Raw genomic sequence first — 18,680 nt, forward strand, 5'->3', positions numbered from 1 at the left:
ATAGCTCCAGAGACAGGGACCGTACCACCTCTTTCCACTGCCAGACCGCCCTCATCATCAGAAAGACCACACCGATGTTTTCATGCATTTCTAGTCCTGATCTTCTTACCCAGATTTATGAAAACGACTTCATTTTCCCATAGGTCTTCTCCTGTATATCATTTTTTTAAGCAAAAGCAGTCTTTTTTTTTTTTTTTTTAAATTTTTTTAGCTGTGCCAGGTCTTAGTAGTGGCATGTGGGAGCTGGTTCCCTGACCAGGGATTGAACCCAGGCCCCCTGCCTTGGGATCACGGAGCCTTAACCACTGGACCGCCAGGGGTGTCCCAGATCTCCTATACTCATCAATCATTGCAAGACTGTACATTTCCATCCATGACATTCCACCTTGATGACATCAGGCAGCTGTTCCTCCTTGCTGAAATTATTTTGGGCCCTAATTCTACCATCAAACTCACTATCATTTGTCTTTCTATAAATCTCAAATTTGATTAAGACGTATAGTGTGAATCTGAGTCACTGATATGAATATTGAACATGACTGTTAAAGACCAAAGCTTTTCAGAATGTATTTAGAAGCTTTCTTCCAGTCTGTCACCCATTCTTCAATCAATAATGTTTTAGATTCCGTCTTTTAAAAAGTCACAGATTACTCTCTCTAACTCAATCAGCATTTCTTCATTTTATAAATTTAATGGCTCTTTACAGTCCAGATATACCACACCTGCTACATACATACCCCCAATCTGATTAACCAATAGTCCCAATGGAAGGGGAAATAAAAGATCACTAGGTATGATTTACAGCGAGCCACTGCTGGCTCTTGGTGAATTACTACTTGCTTAACTAAGAATTCACAAAACATTCACTTAATTCCCTAGAGAGTTTCTAGATTCTACCTTCTTTCCTTTTTTTTTTTTTAAGTCTTTATTTACTACAATACTGCTTTTGTTTTATGTTTTGGTTTTTTGGCCAAAAGGTATGTAGGATCTTAGCTCCCTGACCTGGAATCTAACCCAAACCCCTTGCGTTAAAAGATAAAGTCCTAACCACTGGGCTGCCAGGTTAAGTCCTGCTTCTACCTCCTTTCCTTTTTTGACAATTAGGGCATCTGATAATCTGGGTGCTGAGGAGATGTGTAAAGAAACAAATAATGCATGCAAGTACCAAAACTTGGCAAAAGAAGAATGTGTCAATAGGATGTAATTAATTATCTTATTTGGGGAACAAGATACAGATTTCCTAACAAAAGTTCATCCGGTGGGTGAATGAATGAATAAATTTGTAAATTTCTTTCTTTTTTTTTTTTTGAGGTTGGAATTGCTTTTATTGGGGCGAGCATGGCGGGCCCACCGTGGTCAGCTTAGTGTTCTGCCTTCCAAGGCAGCCAAAGCTGGGCTCCTCCACCCGCCACCTACATGGGTTAGTGGAACATGCAGAGCTCAATCAGAGGGTGGAGGCAGGGGGTCAGGGGGGAGCTGCCAGGGCCTGGGGCCGATGGAACAGGAGCAGGTGGCACCGGCTGGCTGCCTTGGCCAGCGTGGACTGCCCAGGCAGTGTCCCAGGCCAACATGGGGGCTGAGAAGCTCCCTGGGGGAGGCAGGCAGCACCTGGGGGCCCACAGGCCTTGAGAGATGCTGGGCCCACGGTGGGCAGAGGCCTGCAGGAACCCAGCCATACCTTGCCAGCATGCCTGAGAGCTGGGCAGTGGCAAGGCTTTCACCAGGAGGGAGGCCCCTCCCACCCCAGGTCTGGGTCCTTGGGGCCTGGGGTGTGAAGGCGGACACAGAAGGCACTTACTAGGGAGCTGAGGCTGGAGGCTGAAGCCAGAGGCCTGGGGAAGGGGGCCCTGGCTCAGGCTGGCTGGGTCTAGAGCAGAGTTTTCTTACCTTGAGCCTTTCTATACTTCCTGTTTTTCATAATTCCTCAGAGATGACTGACAGGCATTCTAGTCCATTTACCTGCAATTTGACTGAACCAGGATATGAACTTATTCAAAACAGGTGTTTGTTTTTTTTTTTTTTCCCCATTCCTTCCCCTACCGTGGGCTTCCATTTCCTGGTTCCCATGTTTTGCATTGTGTCGATCATTAACCTTGATAGAATGGCAAAGTTAAAAAACAGATGTGTTTTCTCTTTGTCACTTGTAAACATGATATCATCTACCCCAAACAGGCTCATGCCTTTGTAGTTCTTCCTGCCCTGAACCAAATAAAAGCAGTCATTATTCTTGTTCTTCAAGCCCAAGTTCACCCTGCCCTTTATTCATCCTGTTTCTATCTTTACAAATTTATTCATTTATTCACCCACCGGATGACCTTTTGTTAGGAAATCTATATCTTGTTCCCCAAATAAGATAATTAATTACATCCTATTGACACATTCTTCTTTTGCCAAGTTTTGGTACTTGCATGCTTTATTTGTTTCTTTACACACCTCCTCTGCACCCAGATTATTAGATGTCACTTCTTTGGATATAATTGAGGTTGGGGGAAGGGTGGGAGAGAAAAAAAGAATTACAGTCCATATAGCAGGTCAGGAGTAAAGGTATTTACAATGCACCCTGGGGAGAGATTAAAAACGACAAGGTGTTCTCTGGTGGTCAGTGGTTAAGAATCTTCTAGCCATTGCAGAGGACATGGGTGCAATCCTTGCTCTGGGAAGATTTCACATGCCACGGGGCAACTAAGACAGTACGCCACAACGACTGAAGCCCACACACCCTAGAGCCTGTGCTTCACAAGAAGAGAAGCCACCACAACGAGAAGCCTGTGCACCACAAGTAGAGAGGAGGCCCCGCTCGCCACAACTAGCAAAAGCCAGCAGGCAGTGACAAAGACCCAGTGCCACCAAAACTGATAAATAAACAAAATTTTAAAAACTGAAACAAGACAAGGAAAGTAAACCCTGGTATTTTAACCACATCCCCCATTTCTGAGAAGAAGGAGAGTTAAGACATGCATTTAAGTGGGTTTCTTTGGGGACAAGGTGGGAGCTGATGACAAGAACCACCAGTTTCAAGTCATAAAATCAGACAAGGGAAACAAAATACCTTTAGGCACGCATATAAATGTTCACACAAGCTTCTCACTTAAACTGGAAGGGAGGCAGATTCTGAAACATTTCTAAGGAATTATTACTTAATATGTATAAAAATATTACCAATGGTTTAGTAATGGTTTAGTTCCTGTTATTTTAGTTAGTTAAGCATAAAAATTAAAATAAGGGTTTTTGGTGGATCTGGGACCTTAGTGTCTCCAATTCTATGTTTCACTTAAGACCTTAAGTTATTTATTTAAATTGGTTAAATATTTAATAAACAGAATAGAAAAAAAGTTTTCCTTTCTAAAGAGCAAGAAAATTTTCCTTTCTTTGTATTGAAAAGATACATTTTACTATCCAAATATTTGTATATCTTTCCAGGGAAATGAAATCTGGCAAGATTTATGCCTTTCATATAATGAAGATCATAATATTTAAAAAATGCATTTACTATGAAAGTAAGTAACTTTCTCAATTAGTGTCACAGTTGAGACAATTGTGTCAATAGAGACAATAGTGTCCCAATTTCTCAATTAGTGGCTCGATTGTCTCAAAAGTGCAATAAGGATGCACTTTCACAGTTCAATATAGAACTCAAAATGTTTTACAGCCCAATTTTAAATATAAGTTTCTAATTTGAATGAAGTCTAAAATATGCAAGTCAGGACTCTGACCATACAAAAGGATAATACTCAGAGAGAGCTCACAGTTCAGAATTATCCCACTGGTTTTAGATTCACAGCAATTTTGGGGGGCAGTAATTAGGTTTAACAGTATTATCATTCTAATGAACAAATTAAATCAGAGAGCTCTCAGTTTTGGAATTCCAGTATTAATCAACTATAAATAAGTGTTAGCCTGTGTGTATCACCAACGACTGAGATGTTTCTTTCTAATGAACTGACTATTACATTTCCTAAGTTCTGAAAGGCCAACAGACCAAAGAAAGAGACTTCTCTAGATTCCTGCTTGAAACCAACAGCTTCAGCAAACTGCTTGTGTTGATTCAGGACCCAGGGCTTTAAGATATTTAACTGTAAGATTCTCTCATCTCATCCCATCCCATCCAGTCCCATCCATGGGGTTTCGACACTGAGTCCTTGTTCCCGAGGCGTCTCCCATGAAACCAGAGTGAAGTGAAGCCCAGTGAGTGAAGAAGCTTCTTGGGGCAGCAGCAATTGAAATAGACCTTCAGGGTTGAGTTGGAGATGAAAGGGTGTTCTGAACAGAGGTTCTGACTTGTGCTAAGGCATGTAGGGTGACCCATATGGCAAGGAAACACCAAGAACTAACTGAGGGAAGAAGCAGGAGGGAAGTCCAGCCAGCAGAATTGAGTCCTTGACTGAAGGGCCTGAAATGTCCCAGCAGCAAGCCCAGAATTTCTCCTAAAAGGAAAGAATTAACATGAGTTGTGTCATAATCTGACATGTGATTTCAAAAGACAAGGAAGGGGACTTCCCTGGTGGTCCAGGAGCTAGGACTCCACGCTCCCAATGCAAGGGGGCTGGGTTCAATCCACGGTCAGAGAACTAGATCCCCCACGCCAAAACTAAGAGTTCCCATGCCACAACTAAAGATCCTACAAGCAGCAACCAAGATCCCATATATGCCACACCAAGCTCCCGCGTGCTGCAACTAAGAATCGATGCAGTCACACACACACGCGCACACACACACACACAAAGAGAAGGCAGGAGACAGTTTGCAACATGAGTTCTCTGGGAAGTGACTGTGGGAGGCTCCGTGTTCTGTTTTGCCTCTCTTACCTCTTTCATATATTATCTTTAAGATAACATTGACAGTGTGTTAGGCTAGGCCACGAAACAGGAGTTTATTCAGTTCTGCCTCTGGAAGGCCATGAATCACTCTTTCTGGCTACAGTTCCTCTGTCTGTTAAATCAGACCACAGCACCTCCCTGACTACCCCTTGGCCAAGAAGAGCTACCATATTTTTAATATCTTAGTTTATGCAGGCAGGGTACACAGGCAGTATCCCATTTAACCCTTCTATCAACCTTACCAGGGATGAACTATTACTATCCCCACTATACAGATGAAGAAACCGAGGCTCAGGAAGGCCATGTGACATCCTTAGATCTTATAGGTGGAAGTGGCATAAGCAGGAGGGCTCTTTGCTGATCTTCCCAGTAAGTCAAGGGGCGATGGTTATTAGGCTTCCCACCTCCACTGGATTCAAGGTGCTACTGTGGTTATAGGAAGCAAGGGGAAGACTACTTTCTCCCCTCAAAGCTTCCACCTTCTGCACAATGTGCTCCCTCTCTCTCACCTACCAAGGTGGTGCTGTCATTTTGTGTTTAGGATATGGGGTTACTGATTTTAATTGCAGACCCTCCCCACCGATTTTAATTGCAGGGCCAGACTGAGCTGGCCTTGACTGCTGGCGTGGTTCTCTGCCAGCCAGTGATGCTCGAGAGATGGATTCTCCAGCATCCGTCAGGCCAGTTTCAGGGATTAGGAACACAGCAGCCCTCCTTGCCTAGGCCTCTCTACAGTTCAACAGTTTGGGAGACATAACTCAGCTCGGGCCTTCAGCAATACGGTGACCCTGTTTGGCTTCTTCTCACTTACTCATCACACCAACGATTCAGAAACGCGCTGTTCTTACGGTAATTCATGTTTGTGCTGTTGTGTACAGGTGTTGGCCGTGACTTCCTGTTAGTGCACTGCTTTTATTTTTGCCTGAGCTGGGATTAAATGACTTCGCTTATAAACAAAAGTGGAACCACAAGTCCCTGGGCACCCTGAAGCAGAACTGGTCAGATGGTTTTGAATTTATGATGTTTTCCTTTGATGAAAAATAAGGTAACATAATAACATAATTAAGAGGTGGCTGTGGTGAGATGGGAAGAATATTAAGAGGTGAGGTCAGGAAATCGAGTCTCCTCCCCCCTTTCTGCTGAATTTGAAGTTATTTGTGTTAATTGCTACTTCACATTATATGTATAACTGAATCACTTTGCTGTACACCTGAGATGAATGCAAGATTATAAATCAACTATACTCCAATAAAATTTTTAAAAATAAGTGTAAAAAAAGATAAAGTTCATACACCATAAAATTATCCTATAAAACGGTGCAATTCAGTGGGTTTTAGTATATTCTGAAACTTGTGGAACCATCACCCCTCTCTCATTCTGAAACATTTTTTCTCGTCCCAGAATGTAACTGCACACCCACTAGCTGTCACTCTCCATGCCCTCTACTGTGTGCCAACACCACCTAGACTTGCTTGACCCCTCACCTTCTCTTTCCGGCCCCCTGCTAAATCAGAGTCCCCACATCCCCCAGTCATCACCAGCCAGGTCACCAGAGATGAAGTCCCTCTGACTGAGCTCAAGGTAAGGGTCATTGTCTTTCCACTAAACATCAGGAAGGCTCTGCTGTCCAGCATAATGTCATCTCTCATTGCAGAGACCCTACACTCCACTTTGCTACAACTGTTTCCCAGGTGAATAAGATAAATAAGCTGTCAGAGTGGGATAGGAAGAGACTAAGCTGGCCCTGACTACTAGCACGGTTCTCTGCCAGCCAGCCATGCTCAACAGATGGATTCTCCAGCATCGTCAGGCCAGTCTCAGGGATTAGGAACTCAGCAGCCCCCCTTGCTTAGGGCAAGAAGTGTCGCTCGAGGAACTCACCCACATTTCCTGCCTCCTGTGTGACTCCTATTAAAGGGAAAACTTATTCCCCAGTCCAGGTTTTCATCCATAGCAGGGAATTCGTGCTGTAAGCCAGAGAAGATGTAATGTGTAAGAGACACCTCTCTGACGCCACCTTCTCTCCTCCCTTAGGGAGGAGACTCACCATCACTTTTTTTTTTTTAATTTATTTATTTTTTATTTTACTTTACAATTCTGTATTGGTTTTGCCATACATTGACATGAATCCACCACGGGTGTACATGCATTCCCAAACCTGAACCTCCCTCCCACCCCCTCTCCCCACAACATCTCTCTGGGTCATCCCTGCGTACCAGCCCCAAGCGTGCCATATCCTGCATCGGACAAAGACTGGCAATTCGATTCTTACATGATATTATACATGTTTCAATACCATTCTCCCAAGTCATCTCACCCTCTCCCTCTCCCACTGAGTCCAAAAGTCCGTTATACACATCTGTGTCTTTTTTGCTGTCCTGCATACAGGGTCATCATTGCCATCTTTCTAAATTCCATATATATGTGTTAGTATACTGTATTTCACCATCACTTTAAAAAAAACGTATGTATGCGGGACTTGCCTGGTGGTCGGTCCAGTGGTTAAGACTTCACCTTCCAATGTGGGGGGTATAGGTTCGATCCCTGATCAAGGAGCCAAGATCCCACATGCCCCATGGTCAAAACAGCAAACGTGAAACAGAAAGAATATTGTAAAAAATTCAATAAAGACTTTAAAAATGGTTCACATCAAAAAATATATGTATGCGTGATGTGATATGGTATGGAAAATGATGTGGGATGGTATAATATATCAGTTCAGCACAGTTCAGTCACTCAGTCGTGTCCGACTCTTTGCAACCCCATGGACTGCACCACACCAGGCTTCCCTGTCCATCAGCAACCCCCAGAGCTTGCTCTAACTCAGGTCCATCAGGTTGGTGATGCCATCCAATCATCTTATATAGCATTATTATGTAGTATATTAGTATATACTTATGTCTTTGTTTCTGTCTGTTCCTCCAGTAAAACATAGTATCCAAGAGAAGAGAGCTAGCCCCACCTCCAGTGCCAGAATTGTACCTGAACAATAAGATGCTGTACGAAAATGTCTTAAGTAAGCAGAGGAGATTCATGACAACCGGAAAGTGGCATGAGGTCAGAGGCCAAAACTGAACACAGAAAATTTTCCACTAATATGAGAGGATCTGAATACTGAGACTCAACATCTCTTTCAAAATTATATTTTTATCATGTTTTAAGATTTAGCACAACAGGACCATTGTTTGGTGAGCCCAGCCCTGTAGCCAGAGTTGGCTGCTTCAGCCTCCAGGCTGCTCTTCTATTCTCAGGACTTAGCTTCTTGTCCTGCCCCTCCATGCTCAGCTGGACAAAGAGCCCCCTCTCTGGTGGCCATGCCAGCGTGTGGGCTCAGAGCAGGCATCCTGGGTTTTCTTCCCGGTACTGTTGCAGGAAGGCGGACCCCTTCCAGGGCCCAAAACTGGGCTCTTGTCTAACACTCGGAAATGAATTGTCCGAGGAAACACATGTGCTGACAAAGCAAGAGACTTTATTGGGAAAGGGCACCTGGGTGGAGAGCAGTAGGGTAAGGGAACCCAGGAGAACTGCTCTGCCACGTGGCTCGCAGTCTCAGGTTTTATGGTGATGGGATTAGTTCCCGGGTGGGCTTTGGCCAAGCATTCTAATTCAGAATCTTTCCTGGTGGTGCACGCATCGCTCAGCCAAGGTGGATGCTAGCGAGAAGGATTCTGGGAAGTGGACGGACACGCGGTGTCTCCTTCCGACCTTACCCCAACTCTTCCGGTAGGTGGTGGCTTATTGGTTCCGTATTCCTTGTCAGGATCTCCTGTCATAAAACAACTCTTGCAAATGGTTACCATGGTAGCTGGCCAGGGTGGAAGGTTTCAATCAGTGTGCTTCCCCTAACAGTACTGCTGGTTTTCTCCAGCAGGAATCACTGGCCAGTCATTCCCCTAGGGCAGCCCTCTATACAAGGCACAGAAGACCCACCAGAAATTCAGAGAACATCATAGTTACTGCAACATGGTACTGTATGCTATTATATACTGATGCAGCAGTTAGATCTCCAAGAGATGTGCTCTGGTAACAAAGGGCAGTAAATACCTCAGCTGCCTCTTTTTTTTTTTTGCCTTGCTGAGTTAGTGTTCAGTCACCAAGTCGTGTCTGAGACCCCATGGACTGCAGCACACCAGGCTTCCCTGTCCTTCACCGTCTCCTGGAGTTTGCTCACTCGTGTCCATTGAGTTGGTGATGCTATCCAACTATCTTGTCTTCTGTTGCTGCTGCTGCTGCTAAGTCGCTTCAGTCGTGTCCGACTCTGTGCGACCCCATAGACGGCAGCCCACCAGGCTCCCCAGCCCCTGTGATTCTCCAGGCAAGAACACTGGAGTGGGTTGCCATTTCCTTTTGCAATGCAGGAAAGTGAAATTGAAAGTGAAGTCGCTCAGTCGCGTCTGACTCTTAGCGACCCCATGGACTGCAGCCTACCAGGCTCCTCCGTCCATGGGATTTTCCAGGCAAGAGTACTGGAGTGGGGTGCCATTGCCTTCTCCGTGTCTTCTGTTAGGAGTCTACAAACTTGGATCCAGAGCTGAGTAGCCCAGACCAGAGAGGAAAGGCTCTTGGTGGTGATAGACTTACCTCATTTCTCTCCCTTCCAGACACAGCACTCCTCCAACATAACGTCAAACAATCTTTGAAGGGGCTCTAGACTGTTATCCTGCCCACAGCGCCCACGCACCTCCATTCACTCCTGCCCCCTCCCTCATACTGTTCCCTGCAGCATGCCATTTCTCCTAATTCCAATCTCCTGTGGCCTGAAGCGTTAAGAGCTATTAACACCACTGGGTAAAAAAAAATTTGACATTTGTTTTAGCCAATTTTCCTCTGTAAGAGACCCATCTACATTTGATATAATCCAAGGACATCACAGGCTCAGCCTCAAGTTTCATTTCAGTGGCTCTTAGAGGAGTGATTGTTAAATTCACACCAAGTCTTTGACCCAAAAAAACCTTTGTCTCTTGGCATCCACAGTAACTTAAATCCAAACATAAAAAGAGAAAATAAAGGCCATATGGAAAGAAACTGGGTCAGCGTCTCTCAGTGGTATTCATTCAACAGAGGATTTGGGTCAATGATATTTTGCCACGGTCCACATTGGAACAGAGCCTTTCATTAGCCGCAAAGCTCCAGGCAAACTTGATTTTCTTGACCTCTCTGAATGCATTTCCTCTTATCCCTGGCAAAGAAAGTGGAAAAACACTTTTAGAAGTCAGTCTACCAATTTTAGCCTTAACAAGTTGAGTGACCTACTTGACCCTAGGTTTCATTGTCCACCAATTGCCCAAGGGCATCTGGATGGCCAATTTGCAGTCACCCTGAGTTTTTTTATAGCTTAGAATTTTAGAGCCTCTTTATCTTTTTCCCTTAAAGAAACAGCAGAACAACAACCAGAGTGTGTTTTAACAATGCAAGAATGAGGGTAAGCAAATTTGATTTTAAGACCATGATGTCAAACAGGGTAAAGCATCAATTTGGTCTTGCAGGTTTAAGCCTACAAAGTTCACGTAGGTTTGAACCTACAGGGTTCCCACAGTGTCAGTGAACTCCTTGACATTGGCCATTCAGACACACAAGGAGAGGCCAGTAGACTAGGAAGTGTATTTGGCCCTCAGGTAAATATGCAAAGCAATCTGTTCCTGAGATGTGGTCATGGCAAACATTGCTTTGTGACATTAGTTTTAGGGCTGGCAGCAACTTTCACTATGAGTTCAGTTCGGTTCAGTCGCTCAGTCATGTCTAACTCTTTGCGACCCCATGAATCGCAGCACACCAGGCCTCCCTGTCCATCACCAACTCCTGGAGTTCACTCAAACTCACGTCCATCGAGTCGGTGATCCCATCCAGCCACCTCATCCTCTGTCATCCCCTTCTCCTCCTGCCCCCAATCCCTCCCAGCATCAGAGTCTTTTCCAATGAGTCAACTCTTTGCATGAGGTGGCCAAAGTACTGGAGTTTCAGCTTTAGCATCATTCCTTCCAATGAACACCCAGGGCTGATCTCCTTTAGAATGGACTGGTTGGAACTCCTTACAGTCCAAGGGACTCTCAAGAGTCTTCTCCAACACCACAGTTCAAAAGCATCGATTCTTTGGCACTCAGCTTTCTTCACAATCCAACTCTCACATCCAGACATGACCACTGAAAAAACCATAGCCTTACTAGGTGGACCTTTTTTGGCAAAGTAATGTCTCTGCTTTTCAATATGCTATCTAGGTTGGTCATAACTTTCCTTCCAAGGAGTAAGCGTCTTTTAATTTCATGGCTGCAGTCACCATCTACAGTGACTTTGGAGCCCAAAAATAAAGTCTGACACTTTCCACTGTTTCCCCATCTATTTGCCATGAAGTGATGGGACCAGATGCCATGATCTTCGTTTTCTGAATGTTGAACTTTAAGTCAACCTTTTCACTCTCCTCTTTCACTTTCATCAAGAGGCTTTTTAGTTCCTCTTCACTTTCTGCCGTAAGGGTGGTGTCATCTGCATAACTGAGGTTATTGATGTTTCTCCCAGCAATCTTGATTCCAGCTTGTGCTTCCTCCAGCCCAGTGTTTCTCATGATGTACTCTGCACAGAAGTTGAATAAGCAGGGTGACAATATACAGCCTTGACGTACTCCTTTTCCTATTTGGAACCAGTCTGTTGTTCCATGTCCAGTTCTAACTGTTGCTTCCTGACCTGCATACAGGTTTCTCAAGAGGCAGGTCAGGTGGTCTGGTATTCCCATCTCTTTCAGAATTTTCAGTCTACCAACTTTAGACTTAACAGGTTGAGTGACCTACTTGACCCTAGGTTTCATTGTCCACCAATTGCCCAAGGGCATCTGGATGGCCAGTTTGCAGCCACCCTGAGTTTTTTTTATAGCCTAGAATTTTAGAGCCTCTCTATCTTTTTCCCTTAAGGAAACAGCAGAACAATAACCAGAGTGTGTTTAACAATAAAAGAATGAGGGTAAGCAAATTTGATTTTAAGACCGTGACGTCAAACGGTAAAGCATCAATTTGGTCTTGCAGGTTTAAGCCTACAGAGTTCACATAGGTTTGAACCTACAGGGTTCCCACAGTGTCAGTGAACTCCTTGACATTGGCCTTCAGGCACACAAGGAGAGGCCAGTAGACTAGGAAGTGTATTTGGCCCTCAGGTAAATATGCAAAGCAATCTGTTCCTGAGATGTGGTCATGGCAAACATTGCTTTGTGACATTAGTTTTAGGGCCGGCAGCAACTTTCACTGTGGCCTCCCCTTAACAAAACCATATAATTATTCATGCTAAGGTGCTCTAGTCATGTCTGACTCTTTGTGACCCCATGGACTGCATGGACAGCTCCTCTGTCCATGGGGATTCTCCAGGCAAGGATGCTGGAGTGGGTTGCCATGACCTCCTCCAGGAGAATCTTCGCAACCCAAGGATCCAACCTATGTCTCTTATGTGTCCTGCATTTGCAGGTGGGTTCTTTACCACTAGTGCCACCTGCAAAGCCCATATGACTATTAGGAGTAATTTATAACAGAGTAAATTTAAGTCCACATAAACCTCATCACCCCAAAGTGCAACTTCTAGCCTGCCAGTATGGTTACTAACATTTTTCAGAATCTCGGGGTTGTTGAGGTGAGAAACAGAGTATTTTCTGCCATATCAATAAACAAAGGTGTCATAGCTATCAGTGATTCTGGCCCTCCAAATATGAATTTCTGAGCCCTGAGAGTGCATAGGAAGAACAATGCCTGCTCTCTGGCGACCATCAAGTTGCCTCCACTCCCTACCACAAGCACTGAGACCCAGGATACTGGCCCCAGATAACTGAGATGCATAGAAAGGAAGCCCAAACTCTTCCCATACATAGAAAAGTGCTAAATTCCTTAAGTCTAAGATAACTGGTTTTCCTTAATTAACAATAATCTTTTGATGTTCAGACTACCTGCCCCTTGTTGCAAACTTCTATATAACCTGACTGCTCCCACCTCCCACCGCCACCACCTCCTCGGAAAAGTTCTCTCAGGGTCTCTTGAGACGCAGTCTCCAGGGCTTGCAGTCCTAAAAACTCTCAATAGTTAAAACACAAACTCTCAACTTTTAGCTTGACTATTTTCTTTAGTCGACAGAGGTTAATTTTTCCTTGAAGATTCAGGTCAAGCAGTCTTCCTGATTTCCATTCCCCTGTGTAGAATTGACCACTTGTTCCCCATGGTACCCTAAACATGTCTTTACTGAAATGAAATTATTGATGCACCCAGTTTTGTCCATGTCTTTCTTGTAGGAATTCTTTCTCTTTCTCTCTGCCCCAGGGTAGAGAGAAATCCCTTCCTCCATACAATCTCATTTCTACCAAATATGTTTGTTGAATTAGTAAACAAAGTTTTTTGGAATGGTGTGGAATGCATGATTTCTGCAGTCATCTTAAATTTTTCCATCATCCAAACCACGACCAATGGCCAAGATTGAAAAGAGTTCAAGTGTAGACAATAATAACTTCCCATTTCTCATTTTCTTCAGCCTCCAAATTTACCTCCAGCTACCCTTTTCCTTCCAACAGCATTTATTTTTTAGATCCTTTTAAGATTTTGTATTCTATAAGGCTATAAAGCATACAATGATGGATACAGTCAACAATGCAACAAGAGACTCTGTTTTTGTCCAGACTCTGACACTAATCACCTGGGTCACACTAGAAAGGTCACTTCCTTAACTAAGGGTGGCAGATTGGTTTCATTTCAAGGATCCACACCGATCAGTTGGTAGTGATCACATAAGATACCTTGTTGGAGGACTCAGACTCCTGAGTTCTGTGGGAAAGAATTTCAGAATTGATTAGTGGTTATCCGCCATGGTGGAAAATAGGCTAGCTATTTACCATCCTCACAGAAATGTTCTCAACCATCTCTTTCAAGCTCTAAACTTCTGATTTATGTTTTAGTCATTCATAGACCACCCAGGATCTTTTAACATTCCTCATACACGTGTTATATACAACCAGGATGCATTCAGTGTTTACTGGATCCTGGTACTACACAAGGCACTTTGCTTACATTATGTCATTTTATTCCCACGACAATGCTAGGGGGCCCATGCTACTATCATTCACATTATGTAGAATGAGGAAACAGACCCAAAGAAATTAAGCAGCTTGCAAGATCACAGGGCCATAATACTGAAATCAGGATTCACACAGAGAGCCCCTCTCCAGAAACTGTGTTCTTAATCACTATGTTGAGGTGGCCTTTCTACTTTAGCTTTTTTCTCAACAAAAGACTAAAAGTCTGCAATAGGGAAAAATACAATAAGCCTGTTCAGAGATTAGGAAACTGCTTGTGTTCTACTGACAGGTAATCATTTGCAACCTCAAGTAACACAAGGCTGTACAAATATTGACTGCTCCTGAATCACTGATACTACAGGCAAGCTGTTAGAAATGCATACATAAGTCCTTGAAAAAATTAAGACCCATATCATTTGCAGGGCTTCACCAGTGGCTCAGATGGTAAAGAATCTGGGTTCAATCCCTGGATTGGGAAGATCCCCTGGAGAAGGGAATGGCTACCCAATCCAGTATTCTGGCTTGGAGAATTTCATGGACAGAGGAACCTGGTGGGCTACAGTCTATGGGGTTTCAAAGGGTCAGACAACACTGAGCAACTTTCATGCTCAAACAATCATTTTGCAGAAGCACTAGTGAGTAAAAGAAGTTGTGATATTTTAGGTAAAATGAAACAGGAAATCACTCCTTATCTCACTTTTCTACCCAGAGAGAAGGTTAAGAACTTCACTTGGGGCCTTGATGTGTGTGCTTAGACACTCAGTCGAGCACACCCAGTCATGTCTGACTCTTTGCAACCCCATGGACTCTAGCCCACCAGGCCCCTCTGTTCATGGGGTTCTCCTAGCCAGAATACTAGAGTAGGCTGCCATTTCCTTCTCCAGGGATCTTCCTGACCCATGGTGCCTTGATGCTCATTGGCAATTCTTTCAGCAGCTTCCTTGACACACTATCCTCAGCCTTTCTCTGTTCCACACTTCCTGATGCTCAGCAGCTGATCTCCTCTCTAATTTGCTCACTTTATTCTTAGTTCTTTAGACCAAGTAGACCCACCCATACATTATGACCCTGTCAATCAATCCATCAAGGCAAGCCTTACCTGTCAGCAGCTTCTCTTGGCTCAGCTCAAAAGAGGATTCACACAATTTAGCACAATGAGTTACCAGGAGGGGTATAAAGGAACACTTCCCTCAAATTCAATGGACCAATAGATGGAACGTGGGGCCTGGTCACATTTCCTTTATTTGAAACCTGAGGAGCACCCTCCCCCAACCTGCCAAGTTTAGGATAAGGCATTCCCACTGGTACCCAGTGTGTGAAAGGATGTGTACCACTTCCTAGAGAAAGATGCTATCTTTTGTTGTATTTTGCACATTTTCTCCTGTCTTTATTCATTATTACTACATTCACTCCTGTCTATCCAAGTTTAAACTTTGTGTCACCTATGCTCTGGACCTCATCCTTTTTTTTCCAATGGTTTTTTTATAGTAGTAAAAGTTCCATAATATAAACCATTCTATTTTAGCCATCTTTACCTGTACCGTTCAGTGGCACTAAGTACATTCACACTCTTGTACACCATTATCCATCTCCTGGATTTTTCACCTTCCTAATCTGAAACTCTGTGCCCTCAAACACTAGCTCCACATTCCCCTCTCCACCCCACTCCCACCCTCTGGACCCAGCACCTACCAGTGTACTTTCTGACTCTATGAATTTGACTATTCTAGGTACCTTGTATAAGAGGAATCAAACAGATTTTGCCTGCACCTAAATTAGGGGCTTTCCAGGTGGCACAGTAATAAAGAATCTGCCTGCCAGTGCAGGAGACGCAGGGACATGGGTTTGATCCCTGGGTCAGGAAGATCCCTTGGAATAGGAAATGGCAACCATGCCAGTATTCTCGCCTGGGAAATTCCATGGACAGAGCAGCCTGGTGGGCTATAGTCCATGAAGCATGCATGTGAAACAAGTATATTGGAATGTATTTTTAAGGTTAACTTAATATATTGGATCTCATTCTTTAAAAGAAATTGCCTCCCTCCTGAATTGGGGGTTTTAAATTAATTTCCAATTATTCATTAATGACTCTAATGGAATTTTTTCATTTAAGAAATTAAGATATTACAGATAAGGCTAAAGTCAGGGAGGTAGTTGAGAATAAGAATTTTAAAGGAGGGGACTGGGAATGCTAGCATACGTGGTCATTGAAGCCGTGGCCATTGATGATATTCTGGAGACAATCTTCTCCCCTATCTTCAGTTCAGTTCAGTTCAGTTACTCAGTCATGTCTGAATCTTCATGACCCCATGGACCACAGCACACCAGGCCTCCCTGTCCATCACCAACTCCTGGAGTATACTCAAACTCATCTCCATTGAGTCGGTGATGCCATACAACCATCTCATCCTCTGTCATCCCCTTCTCCTCCTGCTCTCAATCTTTCTCAGCATCAGGGTCTTTTCAAATAAGTCAGCTCTTCGCATCAGGTGTCCAGAGTATTGGAGTTTCAGCTTCAACATCAGTCCTTCCAATGAACACTCAGGACTGATCTCCTTTAGGATGGACTGGTTGAATCTCTTGGCAGTCCAAGGGACTCTCAAGAGTTTTCTCCAACACCACAGTTCAAAAGCATTGATTGATTCTGCACTGCTCAGCTTTCTTATAGTCCAACTCTCACATCCATACATGACCACTGGAAAAACCATAGCCTTGTCTAGGTGGATCTTTGTTGGTAAAGTAATGTCTCTGCTTTTTAACATGCTGTCTAGATTGGTCATAACTTTCTTTCCAAGGAGTAAGCGTCTTATAATTTCATGGCTGCAGTCACCATCTGAGGTGATCTCGGAGCCCCAGAAACTAAAGTCAGCCACTCTTTCCACTGTTTCTCCATCTATTTGCCATGAAGTGATAGGACTGGTTGCCATGATCTTAGCTTTTTTAATGTTGAGCTTTAACCCAGCTTTTTCACTCTCCTCTTTCACTTTCATCAAGAGGCGCTGTAGTTCTTTTTCACTTTCTGCCATAAGGGTGGTGTCATCTGCATATCTGAGGTTATTGATATTTTTCCTGGCAATCTTGATTCCAGCTTGTGCTTCATCCAGTCCAGCATTTCTTATGATGTACTCTGCACTTAATTTAAATAAGCAGGGTGACAATATACAGCCTTGACACACTCCTTTCCTGCTTTGGAATCAGGCTGTTGTTCCATGTCCAGTTCTAACTGTTGCTTCTTGACCTGCATACAGATTTCTCAAGGGGCAGGTCAGGTGGTCTGGTATTCTCATCTCTTTCAGAATTGTCCACAGTTTGTTGTGATCCACACAGTCACAAGCTTTGGCATAGTTAATAAAGCAGGAATAGATGTTTTTCTGGAACTCTCTTGCTTTTTCGATGATCCAGCAGATGTTGGCAATTTGATCTCTGGTTCCTCTGCTTTTTCTAAAACCAGCTTGAACATCTGGAAATTCACAGTTAACATATTGCTGAAGCCTGGCTTGGAGAATTTTGAGCATTACTTTGCTAGCATATGAGATATGTGCAATTGTGCAGCAGTTTGAGCATTCTTTGGAACTGCCTTTCTTTGGGATTGGAATGAAAAACTGACATTTTCCAGTCCTGTGGCCACTGCTGAGTCTTCCCAATTTGCTGGCATATTGAGTGCAGCACTTTCATAGCATCCTCTTTCAAGATTTGAAATAGCTCAACTGGAATTCCATCACCTCCACTAGCTTTCATCCTAGTGACATTTCCTAAGACCCACTTGACTTCACATTCCAGGATGTCTGGCTCTAAGTGAGTGATCACACCATCGTGATTATCTGGGTCATGAAGATCTGTTTTTGTATAGTTCTGTGTATTCTTGCCACCTTTTCTTAATATCTTCTGCTTCTGTTAGGTCCATACCATTTCTGTCCTTTATCAAGCCCATCTTTGCATGAAATATTCCCTTGGTATCTCTAATTTTCTTGAAGAGATCTCTAGTCTTTCCCATTCTACTGTTTTCCTCTATTTCTTTGCATTGATCACTGAGGAAGGTTTTCTTATCTCTCCTTGCTCTTCTTTGGAACTCTGCATTCAGATGCTTATATCTTTCCTTTTCTCATTTGCTTTTTGATTCTCTTCTTTTCACAGCTATTTGTAAGGCTTCCTCAGACAGCCATTTTGCTTTTTTGCATTTCTTTTTCTTGAGTATGTTCCTGATCCCTGTCTCCTGTACAATGTCATGAACCTCCGTACAGAGTTCATCAGGCACTCTGTCTATCAGATCTAGTTCCTTAAATCTATTTCTCACTTCCACTTTGTAATCATAAGGGATTTGATTTAGGTCATACCTGAATGGTCTAGAAGTTTTCCCTACTTTCTTCAATTTAAGTCTGAATTTGGCAATAAGGAGTTCATGATCTGAGCCACAGTCAGCTCCTGGTCTTGTTTTTGTTGACTATATAGAGCTTCTTCATCTTTGGCTGCAAAGAATATAGTCAATGTGATTTCGGTGTTGACCATCTAGTGATGTCCATGTGTAGAGCCTTCCCTTGTGTTGTTGGAAGAGGCTGTTTGCTATGACCAGTGCATTCTCTTGGCAAAACTCTATTAGCTTTTGCCTTGCTTCATTCTGTACTCCAAGGCCAAATTTGCCTGTTACTCCAGGTGTTTCTTGACTTCCTACTTTTGCATTCTCGTCCCCTATAATGAAAAGGACATCTTTTTGGGGTGTTAGTTCTAAAAGGTCTTGTAGGTCTTCATAAAACTGTTCAACTTCAGCTTCTTCAGTGTTACTGGTTGGGGCATAGGCTTGGATTATGGTCATATTGAATGGTTGCCTTGGA

The 18,680-nt window shown here is 43.5% G+C and overlaps 1 non-coding gene across 1 annotated transcript; it reads right to left on the bottom strand.

Annotated features, from left to right (window-relative positions):
- Positions 1-3,919: 3,919 nt before the first annotated feature.
- On the bottom strand, positions 3,920-4,055 carry LOC120853787. The gene has a single exon (XR_005718844.1). It is a non-coding gene; the product is annotated as a small nucleolar RNA SNORA2/SNORA34 family (small nucleolar RNA).
- Between the last annotated feature and the right edge of the window lie 14,625 nt (positions 4,056-18,680).

The sequence above is a fragment of the Oryx dammah genome, unplaced genomic scaffold (assembly GCF_014754425.2).
Source record: "Oryx dammah isolate SB20612 unplaced genomic scaffold, SCBI_Odam_1.1 HiC_scaffold_26, whole genome shotgun sequence".
Taxonomy (NCBI): Eukaryota; Metazoa; Chordata; class Mammalia; order Artiodactyla; family Bovidae; genus Oryx; species Oryx dammah.